The sequence below is a fragment of the Meles meles genome, chromosome 8, assembly GCF_922984935.1.
Source record: "Meles meles chromosome 8, mMelMel3.1 paternal haplotype, whole genome shotgun sequence".
NCBI classification, from domain to species: Eukaryota; Metazoa; Chordata; class Mammalia; order Carnivora; family Mustelidae; genus Meles; species Meles meles.
The window spans coordinates 56,546,550-56,553,181 of NC_060073.1; the positions used below are offsets into that span (position 1 = coordinate 56,546,550).

Here is a 6,632-nt window from a genome sequence, read left to right on the forward strand (position 1 = left end):
TGAGTGCAAAAAGAAAAGAGAGTTCATCCCAGGGATATGCTTGTATAAAGAGATTCAAAATAAATGGGAAAGCAAATGGAACTCTAAGGAACATTCAGTGAGAATGAAGAATGACTTAGAATGTGTGATGTGTTCCAGATTTCAAAAAAAGAGAGGGTTTCCCTACCCAGCAATTGCACTACTGGGTATTTTCCCTAAAAATACAAATGAAGTGATCTGAAGGGGTATGTGCACCTGAATGTTTATAGCAGCAATGTCCATGATAGCCATACTATGGAAAGAACCTAGATGTCCATCAAGAGAAGAATGGATAAAGAAGATGTGATATATATACAATGGAATGCTATGCAGCCATCAAAAAACACAAAATCTTGCCTTATTCAATGATGTGGATAGAACTAGAGGGTATTTTGCTGAGTGAAATAAGTCACTCAGAGAAAGACAATTATCATATGATGTCTCTGATGTGAGAAATTTGAGAGACAGGGCTCAGAGTTGTGAGGGGGTAGGTAAGGAAAAACATGAAACAAGATGTGATCGGGAGGGAGACAAACCATAAGAGACTCTTAATCCTATGGATAAAACAGGGTTGCTGCGGGTTGGTGGTGGGCTAGAGATAGGGTGGCTGGGTTATGGACATTGGGGAGAGTGTGTATACTATGGTGAGTGCTGTGAAATTTATAAGCCAGGAGAGTCACAGACCTGTACCCCTGGGGCAAATAATGCATTATATGTTAATTTTTTTAAAAGAAAGAAATAAAAGAGAGGGTTTCTAGACAAAGGGACTAATCCATTATATTCAATATTTTTGAGAGATAGGCCAAGATAGGCATAGAGAAGGACCATTGGCTTTAGGAATAGGAAGTCATTTGTGAAAGGGACAAAAGCAAATTCAATGAAACAATGAAAGATATTCTGAAGAAAACAAGAAATGGGTAGGAATTATTTCAAGATGTATCAGTGGGGATAATGAATACTGGTAGCCTTTAAAGAAATTTTGTTATCAAGATGCAGAAAAATAAAATATGAAGAGAGTGATTTTGTGATGAATACTTACTTGTTTTATGCCTTTATAAAATAAAAAACACTAGAGGTTACATTTCAACAAAACAGAAATTAATGAGCATAAATTACCAACATCAGAGAAAAGTTATTCTTAGAAGTTGGGCAGGAAAAATCAACTTTGCAACCTTCTTTATGCTATCTGTGACAATGCTATAAAAACTATCATTATTTGTAGTTTCTTACCTTATGTTAAATAAGAAAGATATTATACAAAAAATACTCAAGCAATTCTTAGTTCAATTCTCAGCTCGAAAGAAGAAAAGGAACTATTGCTCTCCACAGCCCTGTACTTGTAGAAATACATTTATTGTATTTTGTAGTAGTCATTAATAACTGTCATTAATATATTTCATAAGTCCCATAACTGTTATTCATAGCTCCTTTCAAATTGCACATTCTTTGAAAGCCACCTTGAAGACAAAAGGCAACCCACCAGTTGGGAAGGAAGCAATTGCCTGAATGTCTCATGCTAGGACAGACTTGGTCAGGTACAAGGTCATCAAGGTTCTCCTAAGACCCCACAGGCTTACACCTCACACAAAGAAGATTTTTCAGTTTCATCTTTTAAAAATTGCTAAGAAAACAGGATTTTGTGAATAATGAGAATATGCAATATATTTTTTTCCAGAGTTAAATACAGTTATCAATCTAGAAATTCCACTTACAGCCAAAAAGAAAAAGAATGATTTGGGTCATCTAACCCCAGATAATTAGGTTCACTTGATTCAGTTTTCTAGATAATTCTCAAAGCTTCTCATTAGTATTTTTCTCTCTTGGAACCTAATATTACTGAGTCCTGGAGGTAAAGTTACACAGAAAACCTGGAGGTAAAAAACTCATATGGAGGGTGATGCGACATGAAAAAATTATTTTTTTTATTCTGCAGACAATTTAATGGGAATGAACTACTCATCATGCTTACCTGGAACAATCATATACCTATTCTTGGAATTTTCCTGCCTAAACAGACAGAAAGAAGCATTCTTTCACTTCACATCCCAACCCAGGCAAAAATCCCTTTAATTTGCTCTGGGACTTGATGTCTTTAGAACCTGAAGTATCCTTATGACACGGTCTCGTATCTGCTTGGTTTTCACCCCATAGACAATAGGGCTCATAGTGGGAGGCAAGAGCAGATAAACATTGGACACAATGATGTGGCAAGATGGAGGGATTGTGTGGCCCCCAAAGCGGTGGGAGAAGAAGGAGAAGACTGTAGGAGAAAACAATTGCACAGATGTGGGCAGTACAGGTGCTGAAGGCCTTCTGTCGAGAATCTGCTGAAGAGAGGCTGAGCACTGGCCAGAGGATCATGGTGTAGGAGACTGTGATGCACAGGATGTCAAAGCCCCCAATCAGGAGGGCAACGGTCAGACCATAGATGGCATTGACCTTGATATTCCCACAGGATAATTTGGCTACAGACATGTGGTCACAGTAAGTGTGGGCAATTATATTCCCTCTGCAGTAAGGCAGCCACTTGGTGAGGAAAGTGAAGGGAATGATGAGCAACACCCCTCTCAGGAAAGTAGCAAGCCCGACTTTTGCAATGACAGGATTGGTGAGGATAATAGAGTAACGCAGTGGGTAGCAGATAGCCACATAACGGTCCAGGGCCATAAGCATGAGCACCCAGAATCCATCCAGTGAAGGTATGGATGAAGAACATCTGGATCAGACATTTGTCAAAGCCAATTTCCTTGAGATGAAACCAGAAGATGCAGAGAGCTTTAGGAATTATACTAGAACACATGACAATATCAGTTAGGGAAAGCATGACTAGAAAGTAATACATGGGTCTGTGTAATGAATCCTCATATTGGATGAGTAGAGCAGCCCACAATTCTCTACCATGGCCATCACATACATGGAGCAGAATGGGAAGGAAATTCACATGTGTATATCTTCCAGGCCTGCGACTCCTCTAAAAATGAATGAGACCGGAGTCCAGTTTGTTTTATTCAACATTATTAGCATGATCAATTAGGCCTAGAATTCATGTGTGTTTTCTAGAGTAGTAAGAAAAAGAAGAAAAATATACTTTATGGCTACTGTTCCTCTCTCACACTCACATCTTAAAATCCCATAGTGCATTTTAATGATCAAACAAGTTTTCTGAGAGTCAGGGGTTAGTTTTCTTTTGTGTATTTGTTATTCATTAATTAAAGTATCTATTCATCCAACAAATTCTTATTAAGTAATCCAATTTTTATTAACCAATTCTACAAGCCAGTGTACACGTGGCCAATGCCTCCTGCTACTCATCCCTCTGGAGCACCCTCCGGGTGCTGGCTTATCGGGCCTGCCATGTCCAGGCCTTGGCCCGAACCCTCAGTTGGGTATTCAGGCTTCCATCCCCAGGGGCCTATCTCTGGAGTCCTCCAGTTTGGGGACCCCTGTGGCACACCCCAGGAATCTGCCTCCTACCCAGGAGAAAACCATGCCATTAGGAGCTGTGCAAAACTCTCAGAGAAGGAGAAACCTGCATGTCCCCCTGAGGCCATCCCCCACTTTCAGCACCCCACAGGGCCACAAACAGAGGCTAATGCCCAGCTGTACTTCCTCCCAAATTCTGCCCCTGTAAAGCTCCCATGCATGGGGATCCTCGGGGGAGCTGCATGGGTCCATCCTGTGTTCCCAGATGGCCGTGACATGCACCTAGTGAAAAAACGCTCTAGACCATGGGTGCTAGCACAGCCCAAATTGCCGCCCAATGCCAGCCAGTTCTCTTGAGCTTTCTGCCCCAAACGATAATGATTTGAGCAGAAAGTTCATGAGAATTGGCCAGAAAACACCCTGCAAACTCGCTTCTGGTGGTGTGGGTCCAAAGGACCACCGTCTGGCCTTAGCCCAGGGTCCCAAGTGATAGAGGCCCGAAACCTGTGAGAAAGTCCTCTGTGAGCCAGATGCTTGAAAGGCCAATGTCACATGATACTCCCCCCCCCTCCCCGGATTTCCAGCCGTGGTGCTGGAAGATCCGGCCTGCCCTGTCCCTAGGCCCTTGCCCTAACCCTTGTTTGGGTTTTCAGTCTTCCATCCCCAGGGCCCTGTCCCCAAGCCCTCCAGATTGTAGACACCTGAAGCCACCCAGGAGGAAACCATACCTTTTGGAGCAGCTCCGTATGAATCCCTGAGGACACCCCCATCTCCAGTGAACCCACCTGGCCACAAAAACCTGACCAGAAGGCCTGACTGCCTTCTGATGCCCCTCCTCAACTCACAACCTCCCGCCAGGATCCACCTCAGTGCTGGCAGATGGGACCTGCCATGCCCCTAGGCCCTAATCTTAATCCTAGGTTGGGTTTTCAGGCTTCCGTTCCCAGAGGCCTGGACCCCAAGCCCTCCATATTGGGGACCCCTGAGCCATAGCCAATGACTCCCTCTACCACCCAGGAGGAAACTGAGCCATTTGGAGCTGGGCAAAACCCTCAAAGCAGGAGAAACCTGCATGCTGCCCCTGAGGTCACCCCAACCTTCAGTGCCCCATGAGGCCACAAACACAGAGGGTGAATCAGCTGGATCACCTCCCTCAACTCTGCTCATAGAAATCTCCCATGTGCAGGGGCCCTTGGGGGAGACATGTGGGCCTGGCCTGTGTTCCCAGAGGGCTACAACAGGCACCTAGCGAGAAAGCGTTCTAGATAGCGGGCACCAGCAAGGCCCGAATAGCTACCCTACACCAGCCAATTCTCACGAGCCCTCTGCCCAAATTGATATCAATTTGGGCAGAGGGGTCATAAGAATTGGCCAGAAAACCCCAGGCGAACTCGTTTCCTGAGGGGCGGGCCCCCAGGGATACCCCTTGGGCCTAGCCTGGGGTCCCAAGTGGTTGAGGCACGAACCCTGCAAGAAAACAGTCTATGAGCCAGGAGCACGTGTGGCTAATGCCTCCTGCTACTTAGCCTCCTGGGGTGCCCACCCTGGCACTAGCAGATGGATCGGTTCTACCATGCCCCTAGGCCTTCGCCCTAACCCTCGGTTGGGTTTTCAGGCTTCCTTCCCCAGGGACCTGTCCCCCGACCCCTACAGATTGGGACTTCGGAGCCAAGCCCCAGGAGTCCAACTGCCACCCAGGAGGAAACCATGCAGTTTGGAGCTGCCCAGAACCCTCACACCGGGAGAAACCTACATGCCTCCCTGAGGCCAACCCTACCTCTGGCACCCCCCACTCTCCTGGCCACAAAACCCAGAGACATGCCACCTTTCCCCCAGCCTGGACTCAGCCTCCTGGGGATCCCACCTCAGTGCTGGCAGATCAGGCATGCCATGCTCCAAGGCTCTAACCCTAACCTTGTTTGGGTTTTTAAGCTTCTGTTCGCAGAGACCTGGTCCCAAGCCCTCCAGATTGGGGACCCCTGAGCCACACTCCAGGACCACACCTGCCACCAAGGAGGAAACTTTGCTGTTCCGAGCTGTGTAAAACCCTCAGAGCATGAGAAATCTGCATGTCCCCACTAGGGTTGCCCCCAGTGAGGCCACCCCAACCGGGCCTCAAACAAGGATGCTGGTGCTGAGCTGGACACCTTCCCTCACCCCTGCCCCCAGAAATCTCCCCTGTGTGGGGGCCCTTGAGGCAGCTCCCAGATGAACGTGACACGCACCTACAGAGAAAGTGCTCTAGAACACAGGTGCCAGAGAGGCCCAAATTGCAGCCCAATGCTGGCCAATTCTCACGAGCTTTCTGCCCAAATCCATATTGATTTGGCACAAAGCTCATGAGAATTGGCTGGAAAACCACCACTGAACTGGCCTCCAGTGAAGCAGGCCAGCAGGGATGCCACCTGGACCTGGCCCATGGTCCCGAGTGGTCATGGCCTGAACCCTGTGAGAAAGTCCTATACAAGCCAGGTGAACACCAGGCCAATGCCTCCTGCTACTCAGTCCCCTGGGGTGCCCACCCTGGATCTGTCGTGTCAGACCTGCCAGGTTCCTAGGCCCTCGTCCTAACGCTCATTGTCTTTTCAGGCTTCCGTCCCTGAGGCCTGGACCCCAAGCCCTCCAGGTTGGGGATATCTGAGCCACACTCCGGGGCTCAGCCTGCCACTCAGGAGGAAACTGTGACATTCAGAGCTGTGCAAAACCCTCAGAGCATGAGAAACCTGCATGCCCCCACTGAGGTCACCTTCAGCGCCCCACTGGGCCACAAACACAGAGGCTGACACTCAGCCAGACCTCCTCCATCAACTCTGCACCCTGAAATCTCCTCTGTGCAGGGGCCCTCGGGGCAGCCGCATGGGCCCAGCCTATGATCCTGGATGGCCACGACATGCACCTAGCAAGAAAGTGCTCTAGACTGTGGGCACCAGCATGGCTTGAGTCCCATAATTTGGGCAGAAAGCTCATGAGATATGGCAGAAAAATCCACTGTAAATTCGCATATGGTGGCACTGGCCCTGTGGGGGGCCCATGGTCCAGAGTGGTCATGGCCCGAACCCTGCGAGAAAGTCCTATACGAGCCAGGTGAACATGAGGCCAATGCCTCCCACTACTCAGCCCCAGGCTGTGCCTGTCCTGGCACTGTCATGTAAGGCCTGCCATGCCTCAAGTCCCTCACCCTAAGCTCATTG

At 47.9% G+C, this 6,632-nt stretch overlaps 1 pseudogene; it reads right to left on the reverse strand.

Moving 5' to 3' along the window:
* Positions 1–2,084: 2,084 nt before the first annotated feature.
* On the reverse strand, positions 2,085–2,842 carry LOC123948722 (annotated as a pseudogene).
* Between the last annotated feature and the right edge of the window lie 3,790 nt (positions 2,843–6,632).